We start from the raw sequence: 21697 nt of genomic DNA, 5'->3' as shown, positions 1-21697 counted from the left end.
ACCTGAGTTGGCAAGCAAAGATCTTACCATATCTTGCAGAGTCCTATTTTTCCTTTCAGCCACTCCATTAGACTGAGGTGAATAGGGAGGTGTAACTTCATGTAGAATTCCATTAACTCTACAGAATTCATTCAAGTCATTAGAGGTGTATTCTCCTCCTCTATCTGACCTGAGAATCTTTATTCTCTTGTCAAGTTGATTTTCTACTAAAGATTTGTAAGTCTTGAACATCTCAAATGCTTCATCTTTAGATTTCATTAAATAAACTTGACAATACTTAGAATAATCATCTATGAAGGTAATGAAATACCTTCTACCCCCTTTAGTCAAAGTTCCATTTAGATCACATACATCTGAATGTATTAATTCTAATAAAGTTGAATTTCTATTTACTATTTTAAATGGTTTTCTAGGTTGTTTAGATTGAACACAAATTTGACACCTTTCCTTTTCATTTAATGAAACATTAGGCAATAAACCAGAGCTAATCATTCTTTTAATAGTATTATTATTCACATGTCCTAATCTAGCATGCCAAAGAGATGAAGAACATATTGAAAGCACAATTTTATTATTGTTATCAGAAGAAAAATCCAAAGATACATTATTTATTACATACAAGCCATCACACTCATAGCCTTTGCCCACAAATGTTCCATTCTTTGTTATAATCACTTTCTTAGATTGAAATAACAAAGAATAACCACTCCTATTTAGAAGAGATCCACTGATTAGATTCCTCCTTCCATCGGGCACATGGTACACATTAAATAGTGTAAGCACATTCCCAGACGTAAGCCTTAGAAGTACTTTTCCAGTTCCAAGCACTCGTGCCGAGGTGGAGTTCCCCATAGTTACTGTTAGGCCGCTCCGGACCTGATAAGTAGTAAAAAGGGTATGATCAGTATACATATGAACATTCGCACCTGTATCCACTAACCAATCGGTAGAGCAAATTGCCAAATAAAATTCTGGACTTAAAGTTACATACCGATCATCAGTACTAGTAGGACCAGTACTGGATAGCACCATGTTGGTTTGTGGATTTGCAGGTTGAGAAGGCGCATGTTCATAGTTCTGATACTTCTTCTTCTTCATCCGGCATACTCGAGCCATATGACCGAATTTTCCATAATTGTAGCAAATCGGCTTCCGATCATTCTTATTGATATGATGTTTTGGCTTCATAGGTTTTCTTTTGTTTCTAGGTCCACCCTTTTCAAATTTGGAGTTCTTGAACTTATAGGTCTTATTCTGGCCTTCTACAAAGTTCACTTTGGTTAGAAGCTCAGGATTCATGAGTTGCTCATTATCTTTCTCAAGGTGTTGTTCTTGGATCCTAATGGCAGACAATAGAGTTTTCATTGTCATATCCTCGGTTTTATGTTTCAGGGATAACCCAAAGTCTTTCCAAGAAGGTGGGAGCTTGTCAATGGTACAAGCAACTTGAAGGCTCTCAGTTATTCCCATTCCCCTTAAGCCTAATTCATGATAAATCACTGTTAACTCATGGGCTTGGTCAACTACGGGCTTGGTGTCAACCATCTTATAAGACAGGAATTGACTAGCAGCATACTTGTCCATTCCGGCATCTTGGATACCATATTTCTTATTAAGATCATCCCAAATCTCCTTGGAGGTTTTAAAAGTGCAGTAGACATCAAAAAGGGGATCAGTAAGATAGGACAGAATCCTTCCCCTACACAGGTAGTCTTTCTTCTTAAATTCCTCCAAATTACAAGTTCTAGCTGGTTCATTCTCTTCCTCATTTGGAGGAGAGTCAAAGATTATGGAAAATAACCCAAGTGTGGTTAAGAAGATTTCCATCTTCTGTCTCCAACGCTTAAAGTTATTTCCATTAAATTTTTCAGGAGGAACCGGTCACTTGCATTGGCCATTGGGGTAACTCTAAGTACTAGCCTATTATATGTAGGAGAGAATTTACTTCAAGAATGTTGGGAATATACTTTCCCACAAAATTTTAAATCTATAATACTCTACTTCAACAAATAATAGGCAGAAATAGGCTTACAGAAAATAAATAGAGAAAGTGGAAAAATGGAACCCGAGATGCTGAGGCGTGGTATGTTGGTCACTTTCCTTGAAGTAGATTTCGCCGCCTTACAGTGCACTAGGCTTGGATGGCGTTCTACTCCTGAGATACAACAGCCTCTCGCACTGTTCCTTCTGCCTCAATGATTTGCACGGATCAAAGAAGCTTTCGAACCCAGAATCAGTATGCAGCAAGCCCGTTGATTGAAAGAAAAATAGCAAACAGGGAGAATAGTAGTTTTCTGCTTTCAAATTATATATGTTTTTTGTCTAATCCGAAGAGGTCTATTTATAGACTTCTTCGGGACAGACGCGACCCAAAACCGATCCAACGGTCAAAACCGGTAAGAAAGTTTGAAAAAACACTGGGAGTATGGCCAGCGGATGCGAGGTCGGTTGCGAAGAGGTGCTATCGAGGAAGCGACGTGGCTCCTCGTGCTAAGGGTGCGAAGCACGACTCATGCGCCTCTTGGCTCATCGCACCTGTTGTCCGACCTCGGCTCCTCTGGGCTCATTGCACCTGTGGTCCGACCTCAGCCTCGGCACCTCGGACGAGCATAGGCACAAGGAACCTCGGACGAGCAGGGCCTCAGTCTCTTGGACGACCTCAGCTCTGGGTCGCACAGGTGCAAGGAACCTCGGACGAGCAGGGCCGACGAGCAGAGGCACGAGCGCAAGGAAACTCGGACGAGCAGGGCACATGCGCAAAGAACCTCTGGTCGCACAGGCACAAGGAACCTTGGACGAGCAGGGCCTGTGAGGCGCAAGTAACCTCGGACGAGCAGGGCCGAGCGAGCACAGGCTCGAGCGCAAAGACCGTCGGGTCGGACGAGCACAGGCACAGAACCGAGCCTTCACGTAAATAAATCCTCCATATGAGAGATTTAAAAAAGGAGGGAACAGAGATTCGAACCACCTACCTCAAGCGGGCACACCAACCATCCACACCACTCTCCCTTCTTAACATATATGCATAATATATATGTTTTAAGTATGAAAACTTTTAATTATTATTTAATAAAAATCTAACAGGGTCTCCCTCCTACATCTATCTATCTTTTATTGCACCATCTAATTATCTCAACCAGTGCCTAGTTTTTATCATGAGTAGTTCTTTTTCCCTTTTTTCTTTTTGAAAATATCAGAATTAATCTCTATACTTAGGTTGGGCATATCGCATGTTAAAACATTGGGGCAAGCCTCAATCCGAGATCCTACCTTGTAAAAAATGTGAGATGATGGGTGGGAGACACCTAGATCAAAGTGCTAATATCAGGAAGTATGCTTATCTCTATGATCTCTATTATCATAGTATGAACAATGCATTGGTAGAAAAAGAAATATATGTATAAATTGCATGAAGAGTAGAAACATATTTATAAGATCATAATCATAACACCCATACCTCTCTATAAAGCGCGTCATGCTATATCTAAATTTGGTCACCAAGGGCAAGGTCACAATACACATAGGGTGCAATGAGAAAATTCACACGCACTATTAAATTAAATATCAGTGATTGAAAAATAAAAATTATATATATATATATATGATGCAGAACATCCAAAATATCTATTTACAAAAAATCACGCTAGCTTATGTATCAAGCTCTTGCGAAAAAAACATATTATATCATTTTATTATAGCTGTCTGCTTATAATAGTTTGATATACAGGCTGCGGGTTTCGAAAATTTATGAACTTAGATATATATTTATGTGTTCATGTCGATATATGCATATATTTTAGATCATTCAGGTCACATTCAATAATTTATTTTTTTATTTTTTTATTTGGAATATTAAATTTTATGGTAGATGTAAACTCATTTCTTTATTGCATATTAGCTTTAAGATGCCAGCCTCAAAATTCCAACAATCTTAGCCCATCTCATAAAAAGTTAAAGAATACTGCTTTGGCTCCCCATGAATGTCCTTGGAAAGATTGTGAACCTGACCTTAGTACAAGTCCGGATGTACGAATAGAAAACCATGTTTCAGAAGGTATTTAAGAATGGAACTCAACAGCTAAATTCGAATGCGAGACCCAATTCTTAGGTGTAATATTGGAAGTATTGGTTGGATTTGTTGCTAGAAATTGGACCCAGGGGCGGCCGCGAGCTGAGAGGGGAGGAGCTCTGCTGCTGGAACGGTAGGCGGCGGCGCGTCAGCTGGTGGCGTCCTCCTGGAGAGTCCTGCAAGAAGCCGGTAGCTGGGATCTCCGGCGCCGGCCCTCCGATGCTTAAGTCAGAGGGGGCTCGTATATGAGTGGAGTAAAAAAGGAGAATGTTTGTTCTTTCCCCCTTCTCCTTTTCTCCCGGTTCCCTTTTATAGAAGGATATTATGTTACCTGGGAGGTGATAGGGGAAATTGTCTTCTTCGTAATAATTGGGCACGATCATGCTCATGAATGGCGTTGTGGAGAACGAGACCGGATCAGATCGGAGCCAGCGAATTGTCATGGTTGATCGGACCTGTTGGAGTGGTTCAACCGCCGGCTGTGGTGGGCTTGGGGTTCGTAGATAGCAAGTGCATTAATTGCTGAGTGAACCGGTGATCAGGAAGAGCCATACGCTTTGATGGTCCAGTAATCCGGAGATCATCTTGGGCCATGTTCATTTAATGGTTGAGTGCACTGGAGGCCCGCAGGGGTCACACGCATTAATGATCGGGTGTGCCGGAGGCCTGCGGAGGTCACGTGCCTTAATGGCTTGACGATGGTAGCAGAGTACGGTGGAGTTGGATATCTAGTTGTCAGATTCTCTCTAAGGAATTAGGCTGGGGTCGAATATTTAGACAAGGCATCTTCAGGGCTCGGCACCTGGCCGGGTGCCGAGCCGAGCCAGTTGCTCAGTAGGGTGCCTTTGACTCGAGCGTCTCAAGGTCGGCGCATTCTGGTCGGCGTCTCCTAGTCGGACGCTTTCTGGTCGGGCGCTTTCCTGGTCGGGCGCCTTTCTGGTCGGGCGCTACTTGGGTTTTCCCGTGTTGCGAGGTTGGCGTCCCCTGGTCGGGCGCCTTCTGGTCGGGCGCCTTCTGGTCGAGCGCCTCCGGGCTAGCGCGACTTGGGTTTTCCCCCAACACTACCCCCCGACTTCCGAGCTCAAGCTGGCCACCAGCTCGAGCGCGGAAAGTAGTTTTAGTCGGGCTACCATGGGTTAGAAAAATTTCGAATTATCGCGCGCTTCGAGGCGCTTTTAATGGGCGGCGTCTCTTCTTTCCCGAAACGTTTCATTATTAGGGTACCTTTTCATTTCTCGAAGCGTCCTCGCATCGTGGGCTCATGATGGGGCCGCACGATCCGACGAGGCGCTTCTGTGTTCGAAGCGTCAGCCTGAATTAAATGCGGCGCTCCGACTCTCGAGCCAACACGCGTCATGATCTGAACGGGGAGTAGCGTTTTTCCTTGCTGATCTGGGCCGGTGGAGGGATCTATATAAACCCCCACCTGGCCTCCAGCTACCTTCTTATTGTCTTCTTCTACCTTCACTTTCTTCTCAGTCCGAAATGACCATTCCGCCATTACCTCCGACGAACTCCCTAAGGTGTTTCCTCTTTCATTTGTTCGGAACTTTCTTTCCCTTTTTTCTGTTCCCAATGGGTCGTGGTCCGAGTGAGTCCGGGTACACCATGAGCGAGCTAGAGGTTGAGATGGTCGAGGAATGGTTTTTTCCTCTGCGGGGGTTCCGTTTGGAACCCGCTGGGTTGGGGGACCGGGTAACGAACCCCCCTGTAGGCCGGATCGGAGTGTAGTTGGAGGCACTCTGGGCCGGCCTACGATTTTCCCTTCATGGGTTTGCGAACGAGTTGCTCGGGAAGTGCGAGATCGTCTCTGCGCAGCTCGCTCCAAACGCATGGAGGACAATTATCGGGTTTCTGTCCCTGTGTATGGCGTACGGGATTCCGTCTTCCGTGAACGTCTTCCGGCGACTTTTTTCGCTCAAATCTAACCCGGGAGACGGAGAGTGGCTCTACATTGCCTTTTGGGCTGGTCGGCCACTCTTTCACGGCGCCCCGTCATCCATTCATGGTTGGAAGGAAAAATTCTTTTTCTTGAGTTCCGAGCGACCATGGGGGTTCAACCCTAGGTGGAGGCGGAGCCGGCTCAAGATCGCTAACCAACTCCCCAGGCTTTCCTCGCGCGAGCAGGGAATCCTTGACACTATCCGCAGCCTCGGGGATGGCATCCTTCTGAACGGCCTCGTAAACGAGAATGCTTTGATCAATGTTGGTCTGAGCTCGGCGCGCCCTCCGGGTAAGGGTGGTAACTAGGGAATTCTCCTTTGTCCTCCCTTTTGCAATATTTGGCTAACTTTTTTTGTTCGTCTTCGCAGATATTGCAAAAATGGTGACCAAGAGCGACGTCCTGTACGCCCGTTTCCGAAAAAGGGCGGCGGGCTTGCGGGAGACCCGCCTGAGCTTAAAAAGAAGAAGGCGAAGACCTCGGCTGCCGTGGCCGCCGAGAAGGGTGCTCCTCGTGCCGAGCATTCCGAGGCTGGTCGGGGCGCGAGCTCTGCTGGAGCTACGGTGGCGCTCCCGTGCCCGGCGCCGATTTCGCAAGTTCCTGGTCGGCAGGAAGTTCCGAACACCGATCAAGGAGGGATGAGCTCTACGGCGGTCTTCGCGCTTGCGTGCCCCGCCCCAACCCCCCAGCAATCGGATCGGCAACCTGACCGACCCCAACTCCCTAGTCCCGATCTGGGGAGCAGCCAGGAGGCCGCGGAACCGCGTCCGCCGAGCCCAGCAGGGCCCAGCCTACCGGGCCCGTCGGGTCATCAGGAGAAAGTGCCCTACGCTCCCGGCTGGGCGGTTTTCGAGGGCGATTTGGCTCTCGATAATCCTCAGACAACGCGTGAAGTTCTTCGGGTCGCGCTGCTCCCGGCCGACCAGGCCAAGATCCGATCCATGAATTATGGTGCCTTCATGGATGCGACCGTCTGCTCTGCCGTCCGGATAAATTAGCCTTCGTATTTGTGTAAGTTCATTTCGAATTGGCTCGGATTTTGTTTCTTATTTCCTTCTTTTACAGCACCTCCACGAGATCGAGACGCTGATGCACATAGTCCAAGACTACCGGGATCAGGCCCGAAGGCATCAACGCAGGCAGGAGGAGGCCGAGGCAAGGTGCCTCGCATCCGAGGCCGAGCAAAAAGTGCTTCAGACAAGGGTGGAGGCAGTCGAGGACGAAATTCGGGCTCTGACCGCCGAGCTCGAAGAGGAGAAGGGCGCACATGCCCTAGCCAGATCCGAAGTGCGCGCCACAGAGGTGCGTCTGGCCGAGGCCGAATCGACGCTGTCTATCCGCGAGCAGGAGGTGGGGGAGGCTCACCTCAGGGCCTAGGAGCTCGAGGCCCGTTTGCTCGACGCGCAGTCCTTGCTTGTCACTCGCGAACGAGAAATAAAGAATCTGGAGCGAAAGGCCGGGTATCACAAGGCTCGGGAGAAGGAGGCTCGGGAGCAGGCCCAAAATGCCGTCAAGCTCTTCCGTGAATCGGAAGAGTTTCGCGACCTATTGGAAGAAGAGGGCGTGAACAGGCTTATCCAGGGCTTCAAGGACTTTCGCAATCAATTGCGGCGACTTCTCCCCGACTTCGACCTTAATCTGCTTCAACCAGGAGCGAGGGTCGAAGAGTCAGAGGTGGAAGCACCGGCGGTCGACGAGGCCACCGAGGAGGGCCCGGCTGGGGCGCCCGAGGCTGCTCCCGAGGTCACTGAAGACGGTCACGCAGAGACCTCGGCCGCGGATGAACCAGCCGTTCTCGAAGTTGCCGAAGACAATAGGGTCGAGCCTTAGGTTTTTCATATTCTTCATTTTTGTAAATCGGGATGGCCTTCATATTGTTATAAGGCCGAGCCCAAACTTTGTACTTAGCCTTCGGGCTCCCCTAAATGAATATCCTTTTTTTAACTTGCGATTGGTTTATGTTTCGATTCGCAGTAGACCTAGGTTTCTTCAATCGAATCCGCTTTAGGTTCCGAGGACCTGGGCTCCGCAGCCCCAATTTCGTCCGCTACGTAGTTAGACCTACGTTTAGGTTCGGCACATTTGCCCAGTCCGAGCTCTGGTCCCTAGTTTCCATTGCTCGGACCTTTGGTCAGCGATGTTGCGGTGTTTAGGAAAAAGAAAATACGCTTAGGCTCGGCGAGCCTTCTCGAGCTTGGCTCAGAATTCGGCCGAGCCCTAGGACCAAAGGTCACTAACCCAACTCGAATTTTGTTCGGACTCCGCAAGCTCGGACCTCGGGTTGCCGATGCGGATTGTCGGACCTCTTCCGACTTAAAGCAAGTCCAATATCCCGAAGCTCGGGACGGAGATTCGTCGAGCTGTCGGTGTAAAACCAGGCTAGAGTTCGCCGTCGAGCAGTGCATGCGAGACGGGCGAGGCCAGGCAACGATTGGCCCGGCCAGGTACCTCGACGCTAGTCGGGGTTTCATTCAGGCGCTTAATCAGGAATGAAGTAAATGAGTGTAAAACATTGTTCGAAAGGGGTACCTGGTACCATTGGGGTCAAGCGTCTTACGCCGAGGTCGTCAGCTTTGCTCCTCGGCGAACTTTTGAGGACGCTCTTTTGCTCGGAGTCCGTTCTCTGGGGACGCCGGCATAATAGGAACCAGTTGCCATCAAGAATGTTCATCGCCAATTACGAACATTCTGCTGATCACGAGAGATCGGGCCGGGCTCGATGGTCGATGGAGATCGGGCCGGGCTCGATGGTCGATGGAGATCGGGCCGGGCTCGATGGTCGATGGAGATCGGGCCGGGCTCGATGGTCGATGGAGATCGGGCCGGGCTCGATGGTGGACCGCATCTCGAACTGTTGGATCACGAACATTTTCGGGGAGACCACGAAGGTACTCCATCATCTCGAAATATCGGGGCATCCCGACCGTAGTCGAGGTATTTGATGGAGATCGAGCCGAGCTCGATGGCCGATGGAGGTCGAGCCGAGCTCGATGTTTGATGGAGATCGAGCCGAGCTCGATGGCCGATGGAGGTCGAGCCGAGCTCGATGTTTGATGGAGATCGAGCCGAGCTCGATGGCCGATGGAGATCGAGCCGAGCTTGATATTTGATGGAGATCGAGCCGAGCTTGATGGCCGATAGAGATCGAGCCGAGCTCGATGTTTGATGGAGATCGAGTAGAGCTCGATGGCCGATGGAGATCGAGCCGAGCTCGATGTTTGATGGAGATCGAGCCGAGCTCGATGTTTGATGGAGATCGAGCCGAGCTCGATGGCCGATGGAGATCGAGCCGAGCTTGACGTTTGATGGAGATCGAGCCGAGCTCGATGGCCGATGGAGGTCGAGCCGAGCTCGATGTTTGATGGAGATCGAGCCGAGCTCGATGGCCGATGGAGATCGAGCCGAGCTCGATGGCGATGCTCCGGAGTTTCGTTAAGGCGACCGGCTTCGCTCAGTGCCGATTGACGAGCTGGGCCTAGTCTGGTAGTCATGAGACAATCATTAGGAGAATTTTGGCACATTTGAGCAATTGCACATAAGCTGTTGTAGAAAAGTGAGATTTATAATGGGGGACCCCTTGGGGTTTTACTGGTAGTACACCCGGAGATTTTCGGAACTCCAACTTTGTGGGATGGGAGTCCCATCGAGAGACTCCAAATTGTACGCTCCGGGCCGTTGGACACGTGCGACTCGGTAAGGTCCCTCCCAGTTCAGAGCCAGCTTCCCTTGCTCGGTCGGCCGGGAGGCCTCAGCTCTTCTAAGGACGAGGTCCCCTACCTTGAAGGATTTGATTTTGACTCTGGCGTTGTAGTACTGTGCTGTTTTTTGCTGGTACCTCGCCATGCGAACTCGGGCGGCCTCCCTTGTCTCCTCAATTAGGTCCAGGTTATTTCTGAGCTGTGGGGAGTTGGAGCTGGCGTCATAATGTTCTACCCTTGGAGAAGGGAGTCCGATCTCCAACGGAATGACGGCTTCCGTTCCATATGTTAAATTGAAGGGAGTTTCGCCGGTGGGGACATGGAACGTGGTTCGGTAAGCCCACAGGACATTGTATAGGTCTTCGACCCACTGTCCTTTAGATTTGTCGAGCCTGACTTTGAGCCCCTGCAAAATAGTACGATTTGTTATCTCGGTTTCTCCGTTCGTCTGAGGGTGCGCGACCGAGGTGAAACGGTGGTCGAAGCCAAGCTCTGAGCAAAATTCTCTAAAGCGAAGGTTGTCGAACTGGCGGCCGTTGTCTGATACAAGGATGCGGGAGAGTCTGAATCTGCAGATTATTAACTTCCAGACAAAATCCCGCATCTTCTGCTCGGTGATCCGGGCGACTGGCTCAGCTTCCATCCACTTGGTAAAATAGTCGATGGAGACGACTAGAAATTTTCTTTGCACGGTCGCCAGAGGGAAGGGTCCCAAGATGTCAGTCCCCCACTGGGCAAAAGGCCAGGGGGAGCTAATGGAGGTTAACGGAGCTGAGGGTCGACGTTGGACATTGGCGTTTCTCTGGCATCGGTCGCATCTTCGGACGAAGTCCAAGGCATCCCTCTGGAGTGTCGGCCAGTAGTATCCTTGGCGCAAAATCTTATGCGCTAGTGCTCGTCCCCCCAGATGATTCCCACAAATCCCTTCATGGACTTCACGCATTGCATAATCCGCTTCTGTCGGGTGGAGACATCTGAGGAGGGGAGAGGTAAAAGATCTTCGATAAAGCTTTTCCTCGTACAATATGTACCAGGCGGCGGAACGCTTCACTCGGCGAGCCTCACGTTCATCACTGGGGAGGACTTCGTCCCGCAGATAGCTGATGAGCTCGTCCATCCAGCTTGGCTCGAGCTCAATGCAAAGGGCCTGCTCGGGCTCCTCCGTGCTGAGTTTTTGGAGATACTCCAGCGCCGCCGCTTTGGGAAGCTCGCTCATGCGAGAGGACGCCAACTTTGACAGCTGGTCTGCTCTAAGGTTCTCTGACCTGGCAACATGTTGGATGTGGAAAGAATTCAAGGTCGAGGTGAGGTCCCGTGCCTTCCGGAGATATTCCTGCATTGTGGGGTCTCTGGCTTCGAAGTCACCTAGAATTTGGTTTACGACGAGCTGGGAATTGCTGAAGGCCCTCAGGTCCTTCACTCCTAGCTCTTTGGCTAACTTGAGCCCGGCGATGAGTGTTTCGTATTCTGCCATATTATTGGAAGCAGGAAACTCAAGGCGTAGAGCTTGTTCGACAACCACGCCATCCGGGCTGGTAAGGATGAGACCCGCTCTGCTACCCCCCGAGTTTGAAGAACCATCAACGTGCAGGGCCCATGCCGAGCTCGGGGTCTGCTCTATTGGCGCGGGCTCAGGTTCGGGCTCAGGTTCAGGCTCGGCCTCGTCCGGTATAGTGCACTCGACTATGAAGTCAGCGAGTGCCTGCGCCTTGATCGCCGGTCTGGGTCGGTACTCGAGGTCAAACTCTCCGAGCTCGACGGCCCACTTAGTAATCCAGCCCGCACGATCTGATCTCTGCAGGATCTGCTTTACTGGTTGGTCGGTCAGCACGGCCATTGTGTGGGCTTGAAAATAGGGCCGGAGCCTCCGAGCTGAGATGACCAAGGCATAAACAGTCTTCTCCAGCTTTGTGTATCGGGTCTCAGCATCCCTCAAGATCCGGCTGGTGTAATATACCGGTTTTTGGAGCTTGCTCTCCTCCCGAACCAGGACCGAGCTCACCGCTACAGGGGAAACTGCTAAGTACAGGTAGAGGAGTTCACCCTGCTGAGGCTTTGTGAGCAGAGGAGGGGAAGCAAGAAGGTGTTTGAGCACTTCGAAAGATTGCTGGCACTCGGCCGACCATAGAAAGTCCTTTGGCTTCTTAAGAGCCACAAAAAATGGAAGGCAGCGCTCGGCCGATCGGGAGACGAATCTTCCGAGGGCCGCGACTCGGCCCGTAAGCCGTTGTACCTCCTTGACTGTCCTTGGAGGCGTCATCTCTTGGAGCGCTCGGATCTTTTCAGGATTGGCCTCAATTCCCTGCTGCGTAATTACGAAGCCAAGGAATTTGCCTGAGGTGACTCCGAATGCACATTTAGCCGGGTTAAGCTTCATTTGGTACCTTCGGAGTGTGGAGAATGCTTCACTGAGGTCGGTCACGTGATCTTGCGCCGCTTTGCTTTTCACCAACATGTCATCAACATAGACCTCCATGTTTCGGCCTAGTTGGTCTTTGAAGATCCGGCTGACCAGTCTCTAATAAGTTGCTCCAGCATTCTTCAAGCTGAATGGCATTACTTTGTAACAATAGGTACCCCCATCGGTGATGAAGGCCGTCTTTTCTTCGTCTTCTGGCGCCATCCGGATCTGGTTGTATCCGGAGAAGGCATCCATAAATGCCAATAGCTCGTGTCCCGAGGTGGAGTCCACGAGTTGGTCGATGCTGGAGAGTGGGAAGCTGTCCTTTGGACAGGCCTTATTCAAGTCGGTGTAGTCCACGCACATGCACCATTTCCCACTAGCCTTTTTGATGAGGACCACATTGGCGAGCCACTCTGGATAGGATACCTCCGGATGAAGCGGCACCTCGCTTCTTTTGTCGCACAGGTTTGGAGGTTGGTTTTACTTGAAGTCGGTGAACCATGACCTCCGGATCTATCCCCGGCATATCTGCGGATGACCAGGCGAAGACGTCCATATTATTCCGCAAGAAGTTGACGAGGCGATCCTTTTCGCGATCATTGAGGCCAGATCCAACCTGCACGGTTAGCTCGGAAAAATTTTCGTGCAAAGGAACTTGAATTAGTAGCTCACCGGGCTCTATCCGATCCTTCTGAGGGCCGACCCGTGCCTCCAGAGTTTCAGCCGAAGGCTGGTCTGTTGTTGGGACCGGTACCTCGGCCGGTCGCTTCGCCTCATGGGTCGCCATGTAGCGTCGTCTCGCTACCGCTTGGTCCCCACGTACTTCGCCGACTCCTTGACTGGTGGGGAATCGCATAAGCAGGTGGCGAGATGAGACCACGGCTCGAAGAGCGTTGAGCCCTGGTCTTCCAAGAATGGCATTATAAGCCGAGGGCAGGCGGATCACAAGGAAGCCCATCCTCACGGTACTTTCCGGGGGGGGCGAGCCCGACCGTGACCAGGAGATTGACCTCGCCCTCTACTGGGACTGAGTCTCCAGTAAATCCGACCAACGGGGCATTCATCCTCCGTAGTTGCTTTCCTGTCATCCCCATTCTAGAATAGGCATCAAAATATAAAACGTTCGCCGAGCTTCCATTATCAATTAAGATGCGTTTTACATCAAATCTATTCATAATCATCGAGATGACCACAGCATCATCGTGGGGAGTTTCGACTCCCTCTAAGTCTTCATCTGAGAATGAGATGGTTTCCGAGGCGCGTAGGCGCTTCGAGGAGGTTCCTTCCTCTGGGGCTTCTCCGACCGAGGCCCCGCCTCGGATGGTGTTGATGGTGCCGGCGATGGGCTTGTTGGCATTTGAATCTTCAGGCTGTGCGGCTCTCTCCGCTCGCCTTTTCTCTTCATGCCGGCCTCGTACAAACCGATCGAGCACCCCTCGGCGAATGAGTGCTTCGATCTCGTCTCGGAGCTGGAAGCAGTCCTCCGTATCATGGCCATGATCCCGGTGAAAACGGCAGTACTTCCGGGGATCGCGCCGGGCTCCGGGATCTCGTCTCGGGGGCGGGGGCCGGAAATAGTCCCGGCCCTCAATCTCCATGAGGATTTCGGCCCGAGGAGCAGTAAGGGGAGTGTAGTTTTCGTACCTCCCGTCGGGTATGCGGGCCTGTGGTGGAAACCTCGGGCGAAGCGGTGACCTCTGCCAAGGTGGTCCCCGTAATCGGGGTGGACTCTTCAGACGGGGCGGATTCTTAGCTCGGCGCAGGGACGGGCTTCTAGGATGGCCGCGCTCCTCACGGCATCTTTTCTGCTTCTTGGAAGTCTGCTCGGCCCCGCCCCGTCTAATGCAAACAGCTTCCTCGGCTTTCGCGTACTTCCGCGCTCGAACCAACATTTCAGTGAGGTCAGCAGGAAAGTTCTTCTCAATGGAGAAGAGAAATCTGTAAGACCGGGCTCCAATCTTTAGTGCTGACATGGCGATTGACTGGTCAAGCTCCCGGACTTCCCATGTCGTGGCGGTAAATCGGTCCAAATATTCCTTAAGGGACTCTCTGTGGAGTGATTGATTAAAACCCTATTTGATTTTGATGAGCTCAAAGCATTTGAGTATATTTCTTATTTACTAATGAATTCAATTAAGTGTTTCAGTGAAAATCTTGTCTAAGTGTCTCCAGACTTGGTTCATAATTTTTGGATAAGTTAAGAAGTCAGCTTGAACCAAAGTCTGAGACTCGAGTCGACTCCAGAGTATCACGAGTCGACTCCAAGCGTATCAAGTTCACTGGCACGAGCTCGAGTCGACTCCGGATCAGTACGAGTCGACTCCGACTGGGAACAGACAGACGAACAGAAAGCTTCAACTCAGAACCTGTCAACGAGTCGACTCCCGAAGTGTGCGAGTCGACTCCGATGTTCACCGAGTCGACTCCAGGGTAGTAAGAGTCGACTCCAAGAGGAATACAAAGAAAAAGTCAGAGAGCAGTTTTCGGGTCTGAGATTCGAGTCGACTCCAGTGGAACGCGAGTCGACTCCGATGGTTAGCAGGTCGACTCCAAAGACAGCAAGAGTCGACTCTCAGCAGTACACAAAAAAAAAGTCAGAGGGCAGATTCTGGACTCTGAGATTCGAGTCGACTCCCGCATTACGCGAGTCGACTCCGAGACTCCGCGACCACAAAGAAGACAGAAGACCAAGTTACTGCCTCTGAGATTTGAGTCGACTCCCAGACAGCTAGAGTCGACTCCAAGGCAGCTTCACATCAAAAGGGCAGAAGACCAAGTTTCGGAAACTGAGAGCCGAGTCGACTCCGAGGACGCTCGAGTCGACTCCAAGACTGGACGAGCCAAAAGACAGAAGATAGGGAGTTCGGGCTCTGAGCGCCGAGTCGACTCCCAGGACAGTCGAGTCGACTCGAGTGGACCAAATTCAAAAATACGTCCACGGACTTCATGGGATAAGCCGACTCCGAGAAAGCCAAGTCAGCTCCAGAAGTTGGCGAGTCGACTCTGGGTCAAGACGAGTCGACTCCCAGTCGCGAAGGCAACTTTAATTCAAATCTGGAACAGTTGCAGAGTCGACTCCGGAAAAGTATGAGTCGACTCCCACTACAGACGAGTCGACTCCTGATCGCGCGAGTCGACTCCAACCCACCAACGGACACATTGTCAGACTGTACAGAGTGTGCAGAACGGGCAGAAAAAGCTCTCTAACGGCTAGTTTCCGTGGGGGTTGGTTTAAATAGCCACAGAGGACTGTAGCAAGGAAGAAAACAACCATTCCACTCCAAGTATTCAAGCATTCAACTCTGCAACTTGTTCTTCAACGAGAAAAAGGGAAGATCTGCATTTACTGCATCCACCTACATCTTCCCAGCAATTAAAGAAGCTCCTCCTGCATTCAAGTCGACTACACATTCAAGAGGAGACCGAAGTTTAAGAAGCCATTCCTCTTCTCCAACTTAAAAGCGTTTGAGGGCTTCTAAACTCCTTTTAGATTATATTGTCTTCCATCTGCTTTTGAGAAGCTTAGTTTTCTGTTTGTCTATTTTATTTACAACTTGTATTTGCTTGATTCAATCGGGGGATTGAATCAAGGGTATAGAGGTTAGTTGGTGAGCCTAGTGATTAAAACCAACGTGTGTAAGGGTTTGATTGTGATCCCGGAAAAACAATCGGGGTGGTTCTAGTCGGTGAGCCTGGAAAAACCGACCGAGTTCATTGTGAGCTCGTAAAACAACAAGTTTGGTTGTGAGCTTGGAAAACAACCGGCTGTAATCCAAGGGGGTTATAGTGAATTCCCAAGTGAGACTTGGGGAGTGGACGTAGGAGCAAGGGTTAGCTCCGAACCACTATAAAACTTGGTGTTTGTGTTTGATTGTCTCTCTTCTTCTTCCTCTCTTATCACTCACAGCACATAGCATTTAATTAAACAACTTGCAATAGTTTTAATTAGTCATCCACAACGTTTTAAATATCTAAATTATTTTAAAACCCAATTCACCCCCCCCCCCCTCTTGGGTTGTCTATCTGGGCAACAAGTGGTATCAGAGCCTAAACTCTTCCACCCAAGAGTAAAAGATCAAAATGACAACTCCATTTGGATCTTCCCACATTGAGGGTCAGTCCACCCAAAGACCCCCATTCTTTAATGGATCCGACTACTCATATTGGAAGGCTAGGATGAGAATATTCATCCAAGCCCAAGACTATGAGATGTGGACCATTATAGTAAATGGGCCATACATCCCATCCATATATGTAGAGGGTGTCACGGTACCCAAACTAGAAAAGGATTGGGATGAACATGACATGAGAAAGGCACAACTAAACTCTAAAGCTATGAATGTGCTTTATTGTGCCTTAGATAGAAATGAATTCAATAGGGTCTCTACTTGCAATTCTGCAAAAGAGATTTGGGACAGACTTGAAGTGACCCATGAGGGCACGAATCAAGTCAAAGAATCCAAAATAAATATTTTGGTTCATAAATATGAACTATTTAAAATGGATTCTAATGAAACAATTACATGCATGTTTACTAGGTTTACTGACATTGTCAATGGCCTAAAAAGCCTTGGCAAGAACTATACTAACAGTGAGCTTGTCAGGAAAATCCTTCGGTGTCTACCAAGGTCATGGGAAGCTAAAGTGACCGCAATCCAAGAAGCCAAGGACCTGAACAAATTACCACTTGAGGAGCTTCTTGGATTCCTAATGACGCACGAGCTAACCATGAAACAACACAACGAGGAAGAGTCCTCCCATAAGAAAAAGGTAATAGCTCTAAAATCTACTTCATCTAACAAGGACTTATCTTGCAGTAGCAGCAGTGAAGAAGAAGAACATGAGGAAGATGATGGTGAGGCACTTCTTGTGCGCAAATTCAGAAAATTCATCAACCACAAGAAGTCCTATCATCAAAGGAGAGGCCCCTCTAATTCCTACCGCAAGGACAAAGGTAAGGAAAGGGAAAATGAGGGGATTGGGTGTTACGAGTGCAAGAAGCCGGGTCACATAAGAGCTGAGTGCCCTTTACTGAAAAAGGGGAGCAAGTACAAGAAGAAGAAGGCTCTTGTCACAACACTATCCGACTCCGATTCATCATCCTCTTCATCGGATGATGAACAAGAAGAGAAGGCCAATTTCTGCTTCATGGCCAATGAAAATGAGGTAACTTCCGACACGCATCTTGATTTTTCTTTTGATGAACTTTATGATGCATTTAATGAATTAATGATAGAATATAAGGCAATAAATCTTAAGAATAAAGAACTAAAAATAGCTTATCAATCATACCTACATAAATACGATAAATTAGTTAAGGATAAGGATTTAATCACCAAAGAAAATATAGAACTTAAGACAAGCAACCAACTTTTAACTCAAAAGACTAATACCTTAACTAAAGATAATGAAAAACTAACTAAGGAATTTTCAGAACTTAAAAAACATAAACAAATCTTAAATAAGGATCTCACAAAAGAACTTATTGATCTAAAAGCAGAAAATCAAACACTAACTAAAGAACTTAACAAATACAAACCCTTAGTTGAAAAATTTACATATAGCTCTGAAAAGTTAAATATGATACTCAATAGTCAACGAGCAGTATTTAATAAAGCGGGTTTAGGGTATAAACCAAGAAATAAACAAAAACTTCTTAGTAACTTCTTTGTTAAAGCTGGGGAAACTAAAACTAAGAAAATAACCTGCTTTTGTTGTGGGACTATAGGACATAAGGCAAATGTATGTGACTATAGGAAAAGTAAAACAAAAAGAAAAATTAAAAGGGTATGGGTTCCAAAAGGAACCAATTTGACTAACCATGAAGGACCCAAGAAAACTTGGGTACCTAAGATTATATGATCTACTTGTGTAGGAGTGTCTTGCAGCCAAGGTCAACAAAAACTGCTGGTACTTGGACAGTGGCTGCTCAAGACACATGACGGGTGACAAGGATCAATTTTTCACCCTTGAAGCTAAGAAGGGAGGTGCTGTGACTTTTGGAGACAACAACCAAGGTCACATCATTGGTATTGGTAAAGTTCAAATCACCCCTTCTACTTATATTGATAATGTTAGATATGTTGATGGTCTTAAGCATAACTTATTAAGCATTAGTCAATTATGTGATAAAGGGTATGATGTTATGTTTAAACCATCACTATGCATTATAACAAACCCTAATGATAATAGTTTAGTTTTTAAAGGAATTAGACGAGGAAATGTATATGTTGTAGACCTTGAAGATCTTGCAAAACATAACCAATGTCTAGTTGTTAATGAAACTAAGGATAATGATGCTAGTTGGTTGTGGCACCGTAAGTTAGGGCATGCAAGCATGGACACAATAACTAAACTAGTTAAAAGAGATTCCGTGATAGGTTTGCTAAAATTAAAATTTGAAAAGAATAAAATATGTGAAGCATGTCAATTTGGCAAACAATCTAGGAACTCATTTAAATCCATAAAATGTGTCTCTACCTCTAGGCCTCTAGAATTATTACACATGGACCTATTCGGACCAACTAGAACAACAAGCCTAGGTGGAAATAAATATGGTCTAGTTATTGTAGATGATTATTCTAGGTACACATGGGTCATGTTCCTAGCACATAAGGATCAAGCATTTTCTGTTTTTAAGAAATTCCATAAAGAAGTAACCAATGCTAGAGATACCTCAGTAATAGCTATTAGAAGTGACCATGGTACCGAATTCGAAAATCAGTCATTTGAGAAATTTTGTAGTAAAAAGGGGATAACCCATAATTTTTCTGCACCTAGGACACCACAACAAAATGGAGTTGTGGAGAGGAAAAATAGAACTCTAGAGGAAATGGCTAGAACTATGTTATGTGAAAGTAACCTCCCTAAGTACTTTTGGGGAGAAGCCATTAATATTTCTTGTCATATATTAAATAGAGTTCTATTGAGACCCATCATAAAGAAAACACCTTATGAACTTTGGAAAAACAGAAAACCAAAAGTTAATTACTTTCATATTTTTGGATGTAGGTGTTTTGTTCATAATAATGGAAAAGATAATCTAGGTAAATTTGACTCTAAATCTGATGAGGGAATTTTCTTAGGCTACTCTACAACTAGCAAAGCCTATAGAGTTTTTAACAAAAGAACCTTAATTATAGAAGAATCTATACATGTTGTTTTTGATGATTCTAGTGACATCTCCTCTAGTAAGAAAGATAATTTTGATGATGATGTTGAAATTCTTGAAGAAAAGATAGATGAGATGGCATTACAAGATGATAATCAAAAGTTGAGTGAAGGAGCATCATCAAGCCAAGAGGCTATTGTGGATCATGGGCTAACTAAAGCTTGGAGGTATGCTCACGGGCATCCTAAAGAACTAATTCTAGATGATCCATCTCAACCGGTTAGGACTAGAGCATCCCTTAGGAATTTGAATAACCATCTAGCTTTTGTCTCACACTTTGAGCCCAAACATATAGAAGAAGCCGAAAATGATGTAAATTGGATAAATGCAATGCAAGAAGACCTAAACCAATTTACTAGAAACAAAGTGTGGAATCTAGTTGAGAGACCTTCTGAATATCCAATTATAGGTACTAAATGGATTTATAAAAATAAACTTGATGAAAATGGAACTGTTATAAGGAATAAGGCTAGACTAGTAGCAAAGGGTTATAATCAAAAAGAAGGTATAGATTTTGATGAAACCTTTGCTCCTGTAGCTAGACTTGAGGCTATTAGACTATTATTAGCATATGCATGCTCTAAGGACTTCAAACTATTTCAAATAGATGTAAAAAGTGCATTTTTAAATGGGTATATTAATGAGGAGGTATATGTAGAACAACCTTCTGGTTTTGAAAATCATCAATACCCTAATCATGTTTATAAATTGAACAAAGCACTTTATGGTTTGAAACAAGCACCTAGAGCATGGTATGAGAGACTTAGCAAATTTCTATTAGAACATGAGTTCTCTAGGGGTAATGTAGATACAACTCTATTTCTGAAAAAGAAAAACCAAGATATGCTGTTAGTACAGATTTATATTGATGATATTATTTTCGGTGCTACTAACAATCGTCTCTGCGAAGAATTTGCTAACTTGATGCAGAGTGAATTTGAGATGAGCATGATGGGAGAGCTGACTTACTTCCTTGGACTCCAAATCAAACAATCTGAAGGAGGCATCTTCATCAATCAAGCCAAATATATCAAGGAGATGCTCAAGAAGTTTGATATGGAGGGAAACAAATCAATCAGCACCCCCATGAGTTCATCATGCAAATTAGACCAAGATGAATCAGGTAAATCTGTAGATCAAAAACTGTATCGAGGTATGATAGGATCCTTATTGTATCTTACTGCAAGTAGACCTGATATTATGTTTAGTGTTTGCATGTGTGCTAGATATCAGGCTAATCCTAAAGAATCACATCTAGTTGCAGTTAAGAGAATTTTTAAATATTTAATAGGAACTAAGAATATAGGGCTATGGTACTCTAAAGAATCTAGCCTAAACTTAATAGGATACACAGATTCAGACTTCACTGGATGTAAGCTTAATAGAAAAAGTACCAGAGGGTCGTGTCAATTTCTAGGAGAAAACCTTATCTCATGGTTTAGCAAGAAACAAAACTCGGTTGCATTATCTACTGCTGAAGCTGAATATGTTGCAGCCGGGAGTTGTTGTGCTCAAATCTTGTGGATTAAACAACAACTAGAAGATTATGGTATTAAACAAGATAAAATTCCCATTAATTGTGATAATACAAGTGCCATTAATCTAACTAAAAATCTAATTCAGCATTCAAGAACTAAACATATTGAGATACGACATCACTTCATAAGAGATCATGTATTGAATGGTGATGTGACACTCCAATTTGTTTGTACTGATGATCAATTAGCAGATATTTTTACAAAACCCCTAAGTGAAGAGAGGTTTAGTGTGCTTAGGAGGGGATTAGGAGTGATTGATCCATCCTAGTGGTAGTTTCCACTAGATTCATTGATTTTGATGATTAGTTTGTGGTTAAAATAGAGTTTCTCTTCAATGATCATCAAATCAGATCTTAATTTAGTGATTTTCCCTCGTTTGGCACAAACGAAGCATGATTTTTAGGTGCGTGCCAAAGTTAGAGACGACTCGAGTAAGTTTCAGAGTCGGCTCCTAAGGGGGAGTCGACTCGCGCATTTGCGGGAGTCGACTCGCATAGATGGCAGCAGAGGGGGAGTCGACTCACATATAGTCGGGAGTCGACTCGAGGTCTACAGGCGCATAAGGAGAGTCGACTCGCGCATATTCTGGAGTCGACTCGCGACTCAGTGGAGTCGACTCGCAGTCGGGATCCGACTTTTTAACCCTAGATTTGTCGTTTCGAAAACACTTCTTTCTCAAGCCGCCACTCTTCACAAGCCCTACAGCCGACTCCTAGGTCGTCCCCAATCCTTCCCAAGGCTTTTTCCAATCGATTCTTCACCGGTCTTTGGGTTTTCATCCCTTCCTAGGTCGTCCCCGGTCGGTCCCAAGCCTTCTCCGTCGATCTTTCTCCGTCCTTTAGTTTTTTTTTATCCCGTCTAGGTCATTATGCCGC

The 21697-nt window shown here is 46.8% G+C and overlaps 1 long non-coding RNA gene across 1 annotated transcript; it reads right to left on the bottom strand.

Moving 5' to 3' along the window:
• Positions 1-1324: 1324 nt before the first annotated feature.
• On the bottom strand, positions 1325-3009 carry LOC149768857 (uncharacterized). The gene is made up of 2 exons (XR_016398337.1): positions 2690-3009; positions 1325-2598 (listed from the first exon to the last, which is right to left on the bottom strand). It is a non-coding gene; the product is annotated as an uncharacterized LOC149768857 (long non-coding RNA).
• Between the last annotated feature and the right edge of the window lie 18688 nt (positions 3010-21697).

Source organism: Phoenix dactylifera, chromosome 1, assembly GCF_051530095.1.
Source record: "Phoenix dactylifera cultivar Ajwa chromosome 1, Ajwa_hap1_PhDact_Kaust_v1.1, whole genome shotgun sequence".
Classification (NCBI taxonomy): Eukaryota; Viridiplantae; Streptophyta; class Magnoliopsida; order Arecales; family Arecaceae; genus Phoenix; species Phoenix dactylifera.
Note: the sequence above shows the minus strand (reverse complement) of the source record. Positions and strands in the feature narration are given on the sequence as shown.